The sequence below is a fragment of the Octodon degus genome, unplaced genomic scaffold (genome assembly GCF_000260255.1).
Source record: "Octodon degus isolate 3935 unplaced genomic scaffold, OctDeg1.0 scaffold00030, whole genome shotgun sequence".
NCBI classification, from domain to species: domain Eukaryota; kingdom Metazoa; phylum Chordata; class Mammalia; order Rodentia; family Octodontidae; genus Octodon; species Octodon degus.
The window spans coordinates 17,764,686-17,781,720 of NW_004524606.1; the positions used below are offsets into that span (position 1 = coordinate 17,764,686).

Consider the following 17,035-nt stretch of genomic DNA (forward strand, 5'->3'; position numbering starts at 1 on the left):
GATCACTTTCCTCTTTGGCCCCATAATCTCCTTGATCAGAAAATCTGGGACACTGCCGAGTTACATGATGTTACAGTACAAGTTCTCATATGTCCTGAGTCTTAATTGACCTTAGAAGATTAGGGCCAAAATGTTGGCTTTCTTCGCAGTCCTCCTTTTTCTCTAATTTTGGTCTGCAAACTTAGGTTGTTAACTATCCAGAAGACAAGCTTATTGTTACCATACAACTTAGGTTGTTAAGCTTAACCAGTGAGGGTTTTTGTGTGTGCTGTCTTTGCTAGTATAGCTGGGCCTACACGCAAGCAATCACATTGAAGGGACCTGCACTTGGCATTTATCTTGGAACCGCCTACTCTTGTGTGGGTGCCTTCCAGCATGGAAAAGTGGAAATAATTGCCAGTGATCAGGGAAATCAAACCACTCCAAGCTAAGTCACTTTCACTGACACAGAGCAATGATGCAAAAATCAAGGGGCTATGAACCCCCAATACATTTTTTGATGCTAAGCATCTGATTGGATGCAGATTTGATAATGCTGTTGTCCAGTCTGATATGAAGCACTGGCCCTTCTCGGTGGTGAATGATGCAGGCAGGCCCAAGGTTCAAGTAGAATACAAAAGAAAGACAAAGAGCTTCTACCCGGAGGAGGTATCTTGTATGGTGCTGACAAAGATGAAGGACATAGAAGAAGCTCATCTAGGGAAGACTGTTACCAATGCTGTGGTCACTGTGTCAGCTTACTTTAATGACTCTCAGCATCAGGAAACCAAAGATGCTGGAACTATTGCTGGTCCTAATGTACTTAAAATTATCAATGAACCAACAGCTGTTGCTATTGCTTATGGTTTAGATGAAAGGCTGGAGCTGAAAGAAATGTATTGATTTTTGATTTAGGAGGTGGCACTTTTGGTGTGTCAAACCTCACTATTAAAGATGGAATCTCTGAATTGAAATCTACACTGGAGACATCCACTTATGTGGAGAAGATTTTGACAACCAAATAGTCAATCATTTTATTGCTGAATTCAAGTGCAAGCTGAAGAAGGACATCAGTGAGAACAAAAGAGCTGTCTGCCACCTTAGTACTGCATGTGAGCAAGCCAAGAGAACCCTCTCTTCCAGCTCCCAAGCCAGTATTGAGATTGATTCCCTCTATGAATAAATCAACTTCTACACCTCCATTACTCATGCTCAATTTGAAGAGTTGAATGCTGACCTGTTCTGTGGCACTCTGAACCCTGTAGAGTAGGTTCTTTGAGATGCTAAACTAGACAAGTCTCAGATCCATGACATTGTCCTCATGAGTGGTTCTACCCCATCCCCAAGATCCAGAAGCTTCCACAGGACTTCTTCAGGGGAAAATAATTGAATAAGAGCATCAATCCTGATGAGGCTGTTGCTTATGGTGCAGCTGTTCAGGCAGCCATTTTATCTGGAGACAAGTCTGAAAATGTCCAAGATTTGCTACTGTTGGATGTCACTGCTCTTGGTTTTAAAACTGCTGGTGGCGTCTTGACAGTCCTCATCAAGCACAATACCACCATTCCTACCAAGCAGACCCAGACCTTCACTACCTAATCTGACAACCAGCCCAGCATGCTCACTCAGGTATATGAAGGTGAGTGTGCCATGGCCAAGGATAAGAACCTGCTTGGCAAGTTTGAACTCACAGGCATACCTCCTGCACCCCGTGGTGTTCCTCAGATTGAAGTAAATTGATATTGATGCCAATGGCATCCTCAATGTTTCTGCAGTCAATAAAAGTACAGGAAAAGAGAATAAGATTACCATTGCTAATGATAAGGGCCATTTGAGTAAGGAAGACATAGAGCATATGGCCCAGGAAGCAGAGAAGCACAAACCTTCAGATGAGAAGCAAAGGGACAAAGTGTGCTCCAAGAATTCATTGAGTCCTATGTTTTCAATATGAAAGCAACTGTTGAAGATGAGAAGCTTCAAGGCAAGATTAACGATGAGGATAAACAGAAGATCCTTGACAAGTGTAATGAAATCAGCAACTGGTTGGATAAGAATCAGACTGTGGAGTAAAAAGAATTTGAACATCAGCAGAAGGAGCTCGAGAAGGTCTGCCGTCCCATCATCACCAAGCTGTGCCAGAGTGCAGGTGGCAGGCCTGGAGGAATGCCCGGGGCTTCCCTGGTGGAGGAGCTCCTCCCTCTGGTGGTGCTTCCTCAGGGCCCACCATTGAAGAGGTTGATTAAGCCAACCCAAATACAGATAATAGCACTCTTCCACAACCAATAAAATTGAAGAACCTGAATTTGTAGCAAATTCTGTGGCAGTTATTAAAGTTGAGCTGCTATAGTAAAGTACTGGGCATTCTCAATACTTGAATAATGGAACATGTACACAGGGAAACATAGGGATATATATATATCCCTATGTTCATCAGCAGAATATATATATATATATATATATATATATATATATATATATATATATGTAAAACAATTGTAGTAGTGTATTGTACAAAGATATTCAATAAAAATTGTTATTGTAGCTTCTATAACCCTTTAATGAAATGTGTAGGACCAGAAATGTTTCATGTTTTGAAGGGTTTTTTTTTTGATTATGTAATATTTGCATAGATTTTTACCAGGTAAGAATGTATAATCTAAATAATTCAAAGTCTAAAACAGGTAAAAACTTTGGAGCATTTTAGATTTCAGCATTTTAGTGTAGGAACCTATACAATGATACGGATTGCAGGCAATGTATAGTTGGACAGTAGGATCTTACAGTGATTCTGTTAATATAAATGGCTACTTTTCCACATAAAAGATGAATTTTGTTTAAAACTTCTGGATCATCTGAAAGTTAGTATACAATTAAATTGCTTCAGATTATCATGGTGATGAGTTGATAGTGGATGGAACAGTTCCTCCCACAATCAGTTAACATGGAGTATCATAATAATCCCTTCTAGTTTCTGAATATGGGAAAGGAACAGAAAAGAATTACTTTCTTCAGTTACAACTAGCATAAACAAAAATAAAATGAATGTGGTCAGCCAACCAGAGTAGTGAGCAGGACACTTGTCTCTATGGTCTGAGAAGCCTTGGAGTCCCCCCCCCCCAGCTAATCAAGATGATGGCAAATCACTGACTGGTGCCAAGCAGTCTGAGGGGCACAGAGGAAGATCTGTTGTGTTCAGTCATTCCGTTCCTTCCCTTACAGAATTCAATGTGTGAGATATTAACAAGCCCTTTCCAAGGTTAAAGAAGATTAAAATATCTGGAAAAGTTTTATAAGACCCAGAGAAATAATCCTTCAGATTATTAAAAAGAATTGTTTTTCTTTGGTCGCTGAAGCTTTTTGAAAACTGATTTGGTTTGCTAAAGAAATGGGTGGGACATTATAGGAAGTGGAATATAATGTTCTGTTTTTTGGATCTTCACTGTAAATGAAAACACTAGTATTTCCACTCATAGACTAATCTTTGATTCCTTGAGTTAGTGTAATATTAAATCTGTAGAACTGACACACTTTTGAGTAAATTGTTCAGACCAATAGATATGATATTACCTTAAAGAGGAGAAAGGAAAAGGATGAAAGAAAACATGAATGCCGATAATCCATTATTTTTAAGATTAACACAAGAAATTTGCTTTAGATATTAAGATCACAGTGATCCCTTAGGAGAAATTATTGCAGAGAGTAACAAAAGTATGTTGTTAAAGAATTTGGAAAGATAGTGCAGAATCAGGATGAGAAATATGAGTCAGGGACATAGCTCAGTAGAATAAGTGCTTGGCACAAGGTCATAACTTCAGTCACTGGTACTGAAAAAAAAAGATGAGGTATATGAAATACAGATTCAGTAAGTCCCACACTTATGAACATTTGAGTCATGGACTCTCACACATACCAACGGATCTTGCGTTAGTTAGATGAGAACAAATCATGGAAGTAGCTCATGTTTCTGTTGGACATTGTCACAGCCAGGCTGCTGTGTTTACTGTACAGTGCAGTAGTGCACAGTAGCACAGAGGTCAATCAGGGCCTAGGAGACCCAAAATCAAGAAGAAAAACAGTGGTGGTGTGGAGGTTCTCTTTATGCCTTGTACTGTATGCTTGTGTTGAAGATGTATAAGACACACTTTGTTAGACATGGAACTCATTCATAAGTTGGGGATGTATTCTATGCTTTGGATGCATTGTATGCTTAAATTTTGGAAAGTTCTAATTATTTAATTCTCCCATTTGGCCTATGCAGAAGACAGTAGATTACTATAAAGTGAATCAATGATGACTGCAACTGAAGTGCCAGTACAGGTATGGTTTCCTGGCTTAAGCTAAGTAACACATCTCCTGGTATGTGGTATGTAGCTATTGATTTGAAGAATGCCTTCTCCATACCTATCCATAAGGACCATCAGGAATTGTGTCATATCAAGGACTCAGTGTTGGTCTCTTCTGCTGTCATGCTGGGTGTTTAGCGGTGGCTGTAGCCAGGTCAGCCTTGGTGAGTGGGAGTCCACATTGCTGAGACCGTGAATAACCTCCATCCCCATTCCCATCATCACTCTGTTCATGTTCTGCCTCCAAAATCCAAATAGACCCACTAGGTATTATGCCTCCTTTTTGGTTTTAGGGGAAGCCAGATGTAACAACTTACCTATTCCTTAGGATGAATATCTCTATGTGCTCCACACCACTGAACTTCTAGAAATTTCACTGAGTTAGAAGGACTTTTACTTTTGTTGGATTTATTTCCCTCCTGTTATGGTTTGTGTATGGGTGTCTCCCCTAAGCCTCATGCAGTCATAGGGCAGCTCCTAGAGTTTGTGCTTGATTATTGTGGGTGTGGATGCTGCACCTGCCCCGGGGTAGGTGATTTGTATTACAAGGTAAGGAGGGATGAGAGGCTAGCTAATTGCCTGAGCTGCTACCTCTCTCTTCACTCTTCTCTTTGCTGCCATGAAAGGTTGCTCTCTGCCATGTGCTGCTCTGCCTTGGAGCCAGCTGAGTGTGGACTGAAACCTCCAGTAACTGTGAGCTAAATAAACCTTTCCCTCCTTCATTTTGGGTGTCAGGTATTTGTCCTAGCAATAAAAGAAGAGTAACTGAGACACCTCCTCTGACTCTCAAATGCTTTACTAACAACTCCAGAATGGTTGCTATGGACTGCTCCCTAGGCCAAATCAGCATAACATCATTCATGTAACAGACCAGTGTGATACCTTGTGGGAGAGAAAGGCTGTCAAAATCCTTGTGAACTAAATTGTGACACAGGGCTGATTAGTTAATAGTAAGACAGTGAAAGCATATTGTTGGCTTTGCCAACTGAAATAAAATTGTTTCATGGAATTCCACACATCATTGCCTCTGACCCAGGGACACATTTTATAGCCAAAGAAGTGAGACAATGGGCTCATGCTCTTGGAATTCACTGGTCTTAACCATGCTCCTCATCATGCAGAAGTGGCTGGATTGAGGGAAAGTTGGAATGGTTTTGTGAAGACAGTTATAGCACCAGCTAGTTGGCAATAGCTTGCAGGGTTGGGGCAAAGTAGTTCAAAAGGCTGTATATGCTTTGAATCAGCATCCACAATATGGTACTGTTGTTCCCTTAGGCAGGGTACATGGAGCCAGGAACCAAGGGGTGAAAGTAGGTATGATACCACTCACCATTATCCCTAGTGATCCATGACTTGATGTTCTTCTGGCTTAGAAGTCTTAGTTCCAGAGAGAGAAAGTCTTGTACTGGGAAGCACAAGAATGATACCATTGAACTGGATGTTATGAGTTCTCCTTAGTCATTTTGGTATCCTTATGTCTCTGAGGAAACAAGCTAAAAAGGCAGTCACCGTGTTATCAGGGGTGATTGGCCCAGACTGTTAAGGGGAAATTGGCTTACTATTCCACAAGATCAGAAAGGAAGAACACACTTGGAGTGCAGGAGACCCCTGAGGGTGCCTTAGTATTAACATGCCCTGTTATTAAAGTCAATGGGAAACTACAACAATCTAAAATAGGCAAAATGACAAATAGTCCAGAGCCTTGAGGAATGAAGGTAAGGGCCACAGCACAGGGAAAGAACGATCTGCCAAGGTGCTTTCTGAAGGCTAAGAGAATGAGGAGTGGAAGAAGCTACTTCTGAATACAAGTATATCTTTGTATCTGGGAGCTGGCTTAAAGAAATGTATTTGGTTGCCAAGTTGACACAGTATGGACTGTAATGGTTGGTATACAGTGTCAATTTGAGAAGTCTAGAGGGATAATCAACTGACTCAGAAGGGGGCCAGGGCCCTGACTTTGTAAACATCTTGAGCCTGTGCAAGAGGGAAGGGAGATTGTGTAAGTGTTACATTCAGCCAAAGGCAGGTAGCTTGCATACAACATTAGGGATGAAAAGAGCCTTGTTCCCATTCTTTTGTCCTTGTTGCTTTTGCTATCTTTTGCCACCATGGAATGTTGCCCCTGTGCCATGCCACCCTGCCATGGAGCTGGCTGATTATTGGATTATTTCAGCTATTAGCTGGCTGTGAGGCAGGGTGGCATGTCATAGGAGCAATAGTTCTACAAACTGAGCTAAACCAACCTTTACTTCCTTAACTTTGGCTGTCAGTTTCTTTGTCTCAGCAAATGAAAAGTAACCAACACATTTCCTAAAATGAAGGGGAGGGCAATATTCACACATATGGTTTTATTACAAGAGAAAACACTGGTCCTATACTACTCTGACCTAATAATTTTATGTATTTTTTTACACAACCCTCTGGCTGACCATGATTGAACTATACTGCCTAAGTGGAACATGAACAGCCAACTTCCTGTTTTCCAGCTCCAGTGGACTGCCTCCCCTTACACTCAGAAATCCCATGAGCACTGCTGTGTTAATTGCTGAGCTGCAGTGCAATATATAGCCTTGTTTTATGTCTGAGAACATAGTCCCCAACATTACCATATAAACTGTGTGGAATTTCTCACCCTTGTCTGTATATGAGGCAGAACCATTCTGGAGCTTGCCATTTCCTATACTTTTTAAGCTCTTTTCTGTCATCACCAAATAGTTTTTTTTCCCTTCAAGTGCTAAAGTGTAAAGGAGGACACCTTATTTTATTGCAAAGTGAGCATCAAATAAACAGAGAAATGTGTTTAAAACGCAATTGAGTGTAGGTAGGAACTAAAGCATCCCACGCCCATCAGTTTCTAGCCAACATTAAAAAGGAGAAAAAGAAAAGATAATCAGTGCACCTTGCTTGGAGAATTATTGGGGGATTTTACTAAATGACTCTGCTCTCTCTGTACACTCTATGTCCCTGATGACACAAAATGATGTACAATGTACCAGGTTGTTTTGGGGTCCAGCTGGATAGAGGGAGCTCTTGTTTGCCAGTTAGTGCAGTTCTCTGTGGGTTGCAGACATTCTTGAGTCCAAAAATCTAGAATGACTATTTTATTTTCTGAGCATTATAGAGGAAATATCAAAAGATAATTCAATTACTTTTCATAAGTGAATAAATCTACAGTCTTCTACATGTGGAAGCTGATTCCCAATCCTGGGGAATGTAGTTTAAAAGAAAAAATGGCCAGGAAACAACAGGTCTAATGTTAAGTATGTATGAAGTCTATTTTTTCCTGAAATGGTCCACAAATTACAATTCATTGACTCCTGGGAAGCACTGGTAACCTGACCAGGTGACTGCTGCGAAGGCAGCAGGCCTAGGTTTGAATTTAGACTAGATCATTTTTCATCTATGGAGCTTAACTTAAGGTGATTTATTTAAATTCTCTTAAGCTTCTGTTTCCTATGTAAAATAGAGTTGAGAGAACACTGATAGTGCTCTTGTTTGGCTACTTGAGACAACATACATGAAGTCTTAATAATATATGTTCAATTAATGCTAACAAAATATATGCAGAAATGTGTGCTTGTAAAGAAGCGCCTATCTTCAGGTTACACAGATGAGTACAGAGATCAATTTGTCCTGGATATCAACTCTCAAAATTCCTAGCCTATGGCCATTTTCTGTTGCTCATGAAAATTCGAGATGATTTAGTTTCTTTAGGACCATTAATTAGCAAAGCACAACTATGGAGCTGTAAAAACAAACATAAAAATTTATGTGGGGCTGGACTTCAGAGGTCCGATTTTACATTTTTAAATCACTTCTCAAGAGATTCTCAGGGCTGGCCAAATAGCTCAGCAGATTAAAGCACCTGCAAGTAGGCACAGGGACCAGGGGTTTGATCCCCAGGCCTTGCCGCTGGGGTGTGCTGAGATGGCAATTGAGACTGGATATGGTGGCGCATGCCTGTAATCCCAGCTCTTGGAAGGCCGTAAACAGGTGGATCACTATGAGTCTGATACAGTAGTGAGACCCTGAACACCTGTAGACCCTTCCCTAAAACACACACACACACAAACAAAATAAGATAAGAGACTCTCATGAAACACTTCTCTTGATTAGAGAGGGTGAAGAGCCTCCCAGGTGAGGCACAGAGGTATGAGGGGAGTACAGATTAGTGCAGGTGGAGTAAGCACAAGGGGAGTCTCCACCTTGGAGAACAGGACACCAGCTTGATCTCTTTGGAATCAAAACCAACTAGTCAGCTGGAGCCATGACAGACAGCTAAATTAATCAGACAGAATTATAATATATAAAGAATTATATGACTCTAAGAACAGGAAAAAATGTGCTGTCATGCCTGATGAATAGTCTACGAAGTTACATGGAAGCACCAGCTAAGAAGTAAGAAAGAAGTGTTGAAGGAGGTGAGCTGCTGGGGTAGACACAAGACTTCTGTCAAAGTATTCACTCAGTCCAGACCCACAGGCTCTCTGTCCACCCACTCTTTTGACTTAGGCAGTCACTGATAGGGAGTTAGGAATCATGTTTAGTGCATCCCACCAGTATGTTCTGTACACAGAACACAGTCAGTAAATTAAGTTGAAATCTCTGGATATTATGCTACTTCCAGTAAGTTCTCAAAGTCATGTGACTATAGATCTTTGTATGATTGCAAGTACAGAAATATTTATAAGAACTAAGTAATAATCATTTTTAATGAGGCTGTTCATTTATAATTTGTATAGTTGGTGTTTTATATAACTGTAAGTTTTAGAGAATTTGTGTTATTACTCATAATTTTACTACAAAATATGTAATTTAATGTAGAATGGGGGTTTCAAGTTAAAATTCAACTATGTCATTCTATAGCACTGAACATTTAAGATAATTTACAATTATGTGTCTCATAAATTAGGTAGGTAAGAAAAGTTTAAGATCACAGGAAACAAGTGATTGAGAAACAGTGTTGGTCTGAGAGAGGCCACCTCAGAGTAAACCCCTATAAGCACTTGGTTAGGAGCAGGCGGCATGATGTTGGGTTTCCCCAGGCTATCCCTCGATCCTGGCGAGGAGTCTTAGAAGTGGACAGGAACCTGGTTAAGATACTTACTGTAGAGTCCCTAGGATGGGACCATTGTGACTCTGCAGGAGTCACTGCAGTGTGGCTGCCCGGGTCTGTGCCAACATGAAGCAATACATAGATCATGGAGTAGAAAAAGCTTTGAGCTCATGGAGCTGTGAGCTCAGTGAGGAAGTGTTACAGAGCACCAACCAATCTGAGAACTCTCAAGTCTTCTGACAGCTGGCTTCAGCCACTATGCCAATCCGATGAGAAGGCAGGCCAGAGACAAGACCACAGAAAGCAGTCAGGATAGCAATCCTCTTACCCATAAATCAGACTCCCCACATACTATTTAAAGGAAAACAAGGGTAGGGTGGAAGGTAGACTCAGAGACTGTGCTTTACTTAATGAACTCTTTCAATGACTATGTTAGACTAGGTCATGGATTAGCACAAAAGTTGGTGTTTATTAGGAAAACAAATTAGTTATAGAGAACAATAAAGAAAAAAATGCTTTCTCTGCACTTTCTAAAGGGAATGTCAATAAATCTTTTCTCCTATATCATGCCAAAGTAACATTAGTCTCACAAATCCACAGAGCAAGAGTTGGAAACAAATTTATAATTATAACAACATCCTCATTATTTAGATTTGTAATATAAGGCAAGAAAATGTTAAATCTCTTAAGAAGAACAATAGCATAGTGACCCAGAGCCTAAGCCTTGGAATCTTGGATCAGCTAGACCTGCACGTACAGCCTGTTCCCTATTGTTTCCTGGATACCACTCCTGAGCCTCACAGTTCATATTTCTGAGATGCAAGCTCTGTAGAGATATTTCAAAGCATTCTTTTGAGGATCATAGAGAAAACATGTTTCAAATACTTAGCATAGCACCTAGAATAGTCACTCAAAAACTCCAGTTATTTTCATTGTCAAAGTTCAGACCAGCGGGAAGAGACAGAACAAAACCCAAAGAAAGGACCCATAGGTCCCCAAGAGGGAAATTGCAGAACCCAGTCTTGTGGTTTGCTCTATTTCTGCCTGGGATTTAGAGGAGACCAGTGTGGTTGGTTAATCCTGCCCATCTGCTAGCTATAGTAAACCCCAGAGTTGCTTCCCCAGAGGGATTCATTTGAGCTGATTAAAGCTTTTCTAACATTCCATTTGCATCTGTTAGGTTCTTCTGTACTATTTATATTGGTTTGTTATTATGCTGTTTACCTTAAACAGCTTTGTTCTTTTTTTAAAAAAAATCATGTAACTCTTTGTGAAGGTCTAAGCCATACTTTGAATGACTGACTGTTTCCTGTGCTCTCATCTCAGTGGCTGTGTAATAAAGCAAAGGTAGATGGGGGGCCTGGAAACAGCTCTGGGCTGGACTAGGAGTCCTTTTCTATCTCTGTATGTGACTCTCTCATACCCTGAGGGTCTCTCTGAATCTTGAATTTTTTATTAATCTTTTTTAATGATAGGATTTGGATGTAATGTGAGGCACCTTTCTCTAACAGGAACTTACAGGCTTCCTTTGCTAAAACCACTGACTCATTCCTGGAAGCTTCGTTCTGTACTTACCTCTTTTATTATCTTAAACTCTGGGTCAGACATCCACTCACTTCTGCACGCAGGCCTCGTAGCCACTTAAGGACCATCTAATTGTAGAGCTGGTTTCCTTTTTTCTTCAATCCTAAATAGATCTAACTATTTTTTTTAAGCCTAAGAACCCAAATTACAATGATGTTTAAGATTTGTAGGGATATTCAACTGCAAGCTTTTACAACCTCCTGTTCCATACTCCTGGGATTGTACCTAGTATTGCTTAGTCATTTCCCTAAATCTAGATTCCAGAAACTGCATAGCCACACAGAGTGATTACCCACAATGAGATCCATGGTGGGCTCATGTATGCCAGGATAGGACTGTCCCTCCCTTTGCAGGAACAGTCATCACCTGGAAACAAGATTATCTTCTCCACTGACAGTGATTTCATCAGAGCCCATGCGCAGAACTTGAACTGAGATAGTGGCCAGTGAGATCACAGCTGGATCCAAATTTCTTGATTATGTATACCTTTCACCTCATCGCAGATCTTCCTCTATTTAAGCCAAAAGCTTCTTGCAGTAACCCCAAATATAAGACAGACACGCTAGTACTCACCCATCATCCCAAGTGTAGCTGTCTTGATTAAACTGCCTTTCTATCTCACCAAAATTTTTTCTGATTTCCTTTATTTGGGATCACTGGCCAGACCTGATTTGTTGGGAACTTCAGATCAGGCCCCTGGCCCAGAATTCCAGTAGCACATAATGTCTACTTTTAAAATCCCAATACCCTGTTTGGCACAGTGGCAGATAAACTGAAAGAGTTTGAATGAATGAAGATATCAAATGTACCTTTTCATCCGCTTGGGGCTGTACTGCCAGCTAGCGTGACAGGGGGCACACCGCTTTCATTTCATACACACTGGAAACCAATATGTGAATAACAGAAGTTGATCCAATGACAAAATTAGATAAACAAGAAAATGAAATGAAAAACCAACCTCTATGAGAACTCAGTATGAATCAGGAAAAAAAAGCATTTATTACCTGGTACTATTAGTTAAAATGTTTTACCTTGTGGTATAGGGCTTCACAACTTCCCATTTTTACTCAAGTCTTAACAAAATCTCAGGGAGACAACTATTCTTACTGGTCTATATGGAAAGGAAACCAGACCAAAAGCAAAATAACAGACACCCTGAGCTACTGTGTCCCTTTGGGGTGGGGCTTTTCATGGTTAGCAAATTTTCTTCTGCTTCTCATTCACTGGAACGCTGGAACCTGCTTTTCCAGGTTTCTTCCACTTTTTCTCTCTAACTGCCAAAATCCCACTTCCCTGGTCATTCTGCATAGACACATCATGCACACTTCACCAATGAAAGGATTCTTTATCTTCTCATAACGCAGTCTCACTTGCCAATATCAGGAGACTCCTATTAAAATGAGGGAAGCATTACTAGTCCAATCAAAATCTGGTCACAATTCAGGCTCTTGGCCTCCCCTTTATGATTCTTTCTCCACTATACCATCGACTCCTTTCTAATGGGTCATAAAAATAGGTTCCACTATCATCTAGCTTTAAAATATCTTCCTCAAATTCATGTCTTCTCCAGCTTCTGTCTTATTACACTATTCCATTTCACCATCAAATTTATCAAAACCCTATCATAATAATTCTTTTTTATCAAACAATCCTGAATAGGCTTTCCTTGAACCTACTCCAAAGAAATTAACATTACCAAGGGGATCAGGACCTCTGTGTCAATTCTTATAGCTATTTTACTGTCTCTGTCTATCCATTAAGAGCAATTAAATGAGATCAATACTGTTCACCTCCAAACATCTTAACTGTGATAATTGTTGTGGTCCCTCCAGGTTCAGCTTAGGTTCTCCCATTTTTCTCCCTACATTTACAGTGGGATTCAATCTTTAAATAAGGGTGCATTTGAGGAATGACCATCTTTATATTCCTGATCCCAGAGCTCTTTTATGAGCAGCAGATCCTCATCTCCATTTAGTGAGATGAAATACTTCCTCTCTTAGATCTCTATCATGTCAAAATAAATACATATTGATTTATCTTTTGATCTGCAGTCTATACCTATTGACCCTAATTCCTTGGTTCCCTTGTTTTAAGCATTCTGAGAAATGTCATTACAGTCAAATAACCAACTGGTCATCCTAGAAACTTATGCAAGTCTTCCTAGCATTTCCTTCAAGATAGAACTCAAAGTCATCTTCACTGTATCATCTAGTTCTATGGTATTTCACCTTCTGGTGATAGGTTTTTAAATAAAGTTTTTCAATGACGTGTAAAGATACATAAGCAACATACCTGTTTACCAAGACACGTGGTAGGTGATTTATAGACAGAATTAGCATAACCTGGGAATGTGTTAAAATATAGTTTTATGAACCTCAGTACAGATCTGCTGAATTGGAACTGCTGGATTCTGAAAGGAGGATTCAGGAATATGTTTGACTGCAGTTTCTAGGTGTTGTTTCTGAAGGACCACATATCACATATTCTCAGAGCACCACTAAGAAAGGTGTTAGGCTCCTCCTGCCCCAGCATCTCTGGAAATATTTTCAGTATGGTGAGAAGTAACTGGTTTAACTATCTGAATGGATCATGACTAATAACCATGTAATGCTTCACAAGACAGGCTAGCACACTAAAATAGTGACTTGGGAATTCAATTTTTAAAATGTTATGTTACATTCTTTGAAATTATAATATATTGTAATTGTAAAAACACAATTTGTACTGTAAAAAATACCTACAAGTGATTTACAATTATTTTAAACTACCATTATCTTTCCCTAGTGACAATCAATATTTTACATTTCCAATTTGTCCCTTCTAGAAACTTTCCCTGAGTACGCAATCGTAAATAACACAGATGCCTGCATGTGTTGTTGTACAGTCTGTCCTGTATTAACAGAATGTACATTGAATCACATACTCTTTTTTTAAAACTATTTCTTTTGGTTCATCTAGAGGTTTCTTTTCTTTCTTGTAGTCATTTCTTTTCCTTTTTTTTTTTTTAAATGTATTTAGGACAAGGTCTACCACGTCTACGAGGTCTCACTATACAGATCATATTCAAAGTGATTCTCTTGTTTTCAGCCTCCAAAGTGCTGACATTACAGGCGCATGCCACTGGGCCCAGTCTCCACAGCTTCTCAGTGCACCCACGGGGCGGGGCCTGCACAGAAGGACAGGGATCAAAGCCCTGCTGCTGCACTCTGCCTAAGCAGGCACTTTAGTCTGCTGAGCGATCTGGTCAGTCCCTAATGGTCATTTCATGAATCCACCTATTTTATTTGTCCACTGCTAGCCTTCCTAGTTGCTTTCAAATTTTTGCTCTTATAAGCAGCCATGTAAGAAAATATGCTTATTACTAGACATGTGTCTGAATATATGTGTGGGTTAATTGAAAACAGCACCTGCCACTTTGTTTGTCTAAATTCCCTCATCTGACAATTTCCAGGGACCCTTGTCTCTACAATGCTTTATTTATGCATCATTCTATTTCCAACAATATGCAAGCCTTTGTTGTTAAAGAAAAGATCTCAAGACTGGGCATGGTGGTGCATGCCTATAATCCCAGCTTTTGGGAGGCTGTAAACAGGAAAGTCACTATGAGTCCAATGTAGTAGCGAGATGCTGAACACCCTGTAGATCCTTCCCTAAAATAAAAAAAAAATTAAAAAAAGAAATGATCTCATTAAGTGCATGCTAGATTTCTGTTTGCAGTGTATCATGAAAAACTACAAAGACAACACAGGTATTTTAGAAGTTAAGGAAGGGAAAATTGACTAGGGCAAAGTATCAATGGATGGCAAATGCTTATATCTCTTCTCTTTCCAGGGATCAGACTCAGGACCTTGCACTTACCAGGAAGGCACTTATGTCACTGAGCTATCTCCCTGGCCCTATCTATTCTCTTTTAATGTTGCAATTGTTTATTATATGAGATACATAGAAAAAGAATACATCAGTTTTCTTCTTCTCTATATTTTTTATACTCAAGGTATTCCTAAAAGGTATATATTTTCTATAATTTGCTTATAACATACATAAAGTATAAATCTTAGTAGTGTTTGCACATCTATTCTTAATAAGTTGTACTTTTTGCTTTGAAGTAACCCCACGACACTCAGTAGAATATACGCTTATACACAAACATTGTAGCATTCACATATCAACTAAGGTTGTGTGAGAAAATTCTATTGCAAGTGGGTTATAGATGAGTTTTTCTTTGCTCCTAGGAAGATGGAAGACTCTCTGACAAGGATTTTATTTTCATTGTAGTGGGCTGTCAGTATGGCCATTTATCATAGCCTGAATTAATAAGGAAAGAACAGAAGAAAGACGGCTTGCTGCCAAACAGCTTGGGGATGTTCAGGGCTGTACAGATCAATCAACTGGGCACATTGCTTATTGTCTGCTCATCAATTCATTTTCATTGAGTTTCAGGACAGATATGACCAGTTCTTTTTTTTTCCCTGAGCCATGATCCTAAACCAACTGCTTATCCTTGCTTTCCAATTCTAGCCTTTTAAATCCCACAAGGCCCCCATCAAGGTGGCATATTGTGTTTAGATTAAACTACTTCTCTGGAAATCAACCAGTGACAGAACACTGTTCTTTCCCACTGACCAAATACAAAGAAATCTTAAGGAATTTTCAAAGTTAATAAGCCAAAGAGACTGGCATCAACCCATCTGAAATACAAAGAGAAACCTATGTGCATTTCTGATAACATAATAAACAAAACAAAATAAAAGTGCTTTCAAAGGGACTAAGACACACACAGGCCACAGAGGAAAATAACTTTCATTTTCATTTGGCTGATGTAATGGACATTTGTTGTTTTCTTTTATCTGGAATTCATTGTCCTTCTACCAAAAAGAGCTTTCTGACTTTTCTGAGCAAAGCATGTCCTTTGCCACTTTCAGAACTTGTGCTTAAGCTCCTCATGCATGTATTTTCAGTGTTGGAGCTTGAGTTTAAGCATTGCATGGTGCAGCCTCTCATTCCCCACACATAAGAGACTCAGTGACCCCAGAAATCCTAGTACCCCACTAGGATTTCTACGAATTTTCTTTCTTTGGGAAAAGGGTGCTCATAGTGAGATGGATATAAAAACAGAGTGCTTGAGGACCACCACAGATAACTTGAGGCTAAAACCAACGTAACAGAGAATTGCATTAATAGAGATTGAAATTAATCTTGATGACTTCTTTAGAGCCCTGAAAAGAGGAGCCACATCCAACTAGTACCTCTCTGGTTTACATAAACTAATAAAATATTTCAAGTTAAAAAATACAGTTTGAATTGGGTTTCTGTTACAATACAATAACTTTAATACAAATAAAATTTCTGCTGCTCAAATACAGAACAGTCTATTTTGAACTGTGGTTTATAATTATGCTTATAATTGTGATTTACTGAACTTATAACCACAAATTGAATCTCAAAGCTTCACAAGTTTGTTCCCAAGTTTTTCTTTCTCTCTCCACTACTAAATAGCTTTTAGACCTAGAAATCAGAAAACATGAATATATGATTGATTAAGTTACTTCCATAATATTAATCCTATCCCATGGTATGAAAATTCAGTAGCAGGGCCTTAACTTATTGTAATTTTTGACAGGGTAATATAGACTAGAATATGTAAGGATAACTACTAAAGGTAGTGAAAAAATAGAAAATTCAGAAGAAGAATTAAAATGATAGTAAAAATGAGGAGTTACTGTATCAATTTTAGAAGAATACAGTACTCAAAAGATGTGGAGTCTAGGATTTGACATGTGGGAGGAAGAAGTTACAAGGCTAAGCAGTGCTTCTGAAAGCTTACAGAGAGGGATTAAACCTCCTTAGCATTTTGCTAAAGGAGTCATGATGAGCTCCCTGAAATTTGTGCTGGGAGCCTGGATGGCTTTATCCCAGGAGGAAGCATAAATTATAAGTGAGACATTTCTCATAGGGACCAATATCCACTAGACTATATCTGGATATCCTAGAAAAACTGCCACAGCTAAAAGTGACTTAACATAATCCCAGATAACTAGTGCCCTAATGCACGAATCAGGGAAAATTATTTCTA

At 39.4% G+C, this 17,035-nt stretch overlaps 1 pseudogene; it reads left to right on the top strand.

The window, feature by feature from the left end:
* LOC101559790 overlaps window positions 1-2,222 on the top strand; it is a 4,024-nt pseudogene extending 1,802 nt beyond the window's left edge.
* The last annotated feature ends 14,813 nt before the right edge of the window (window positions 2,223-17,035 follow it).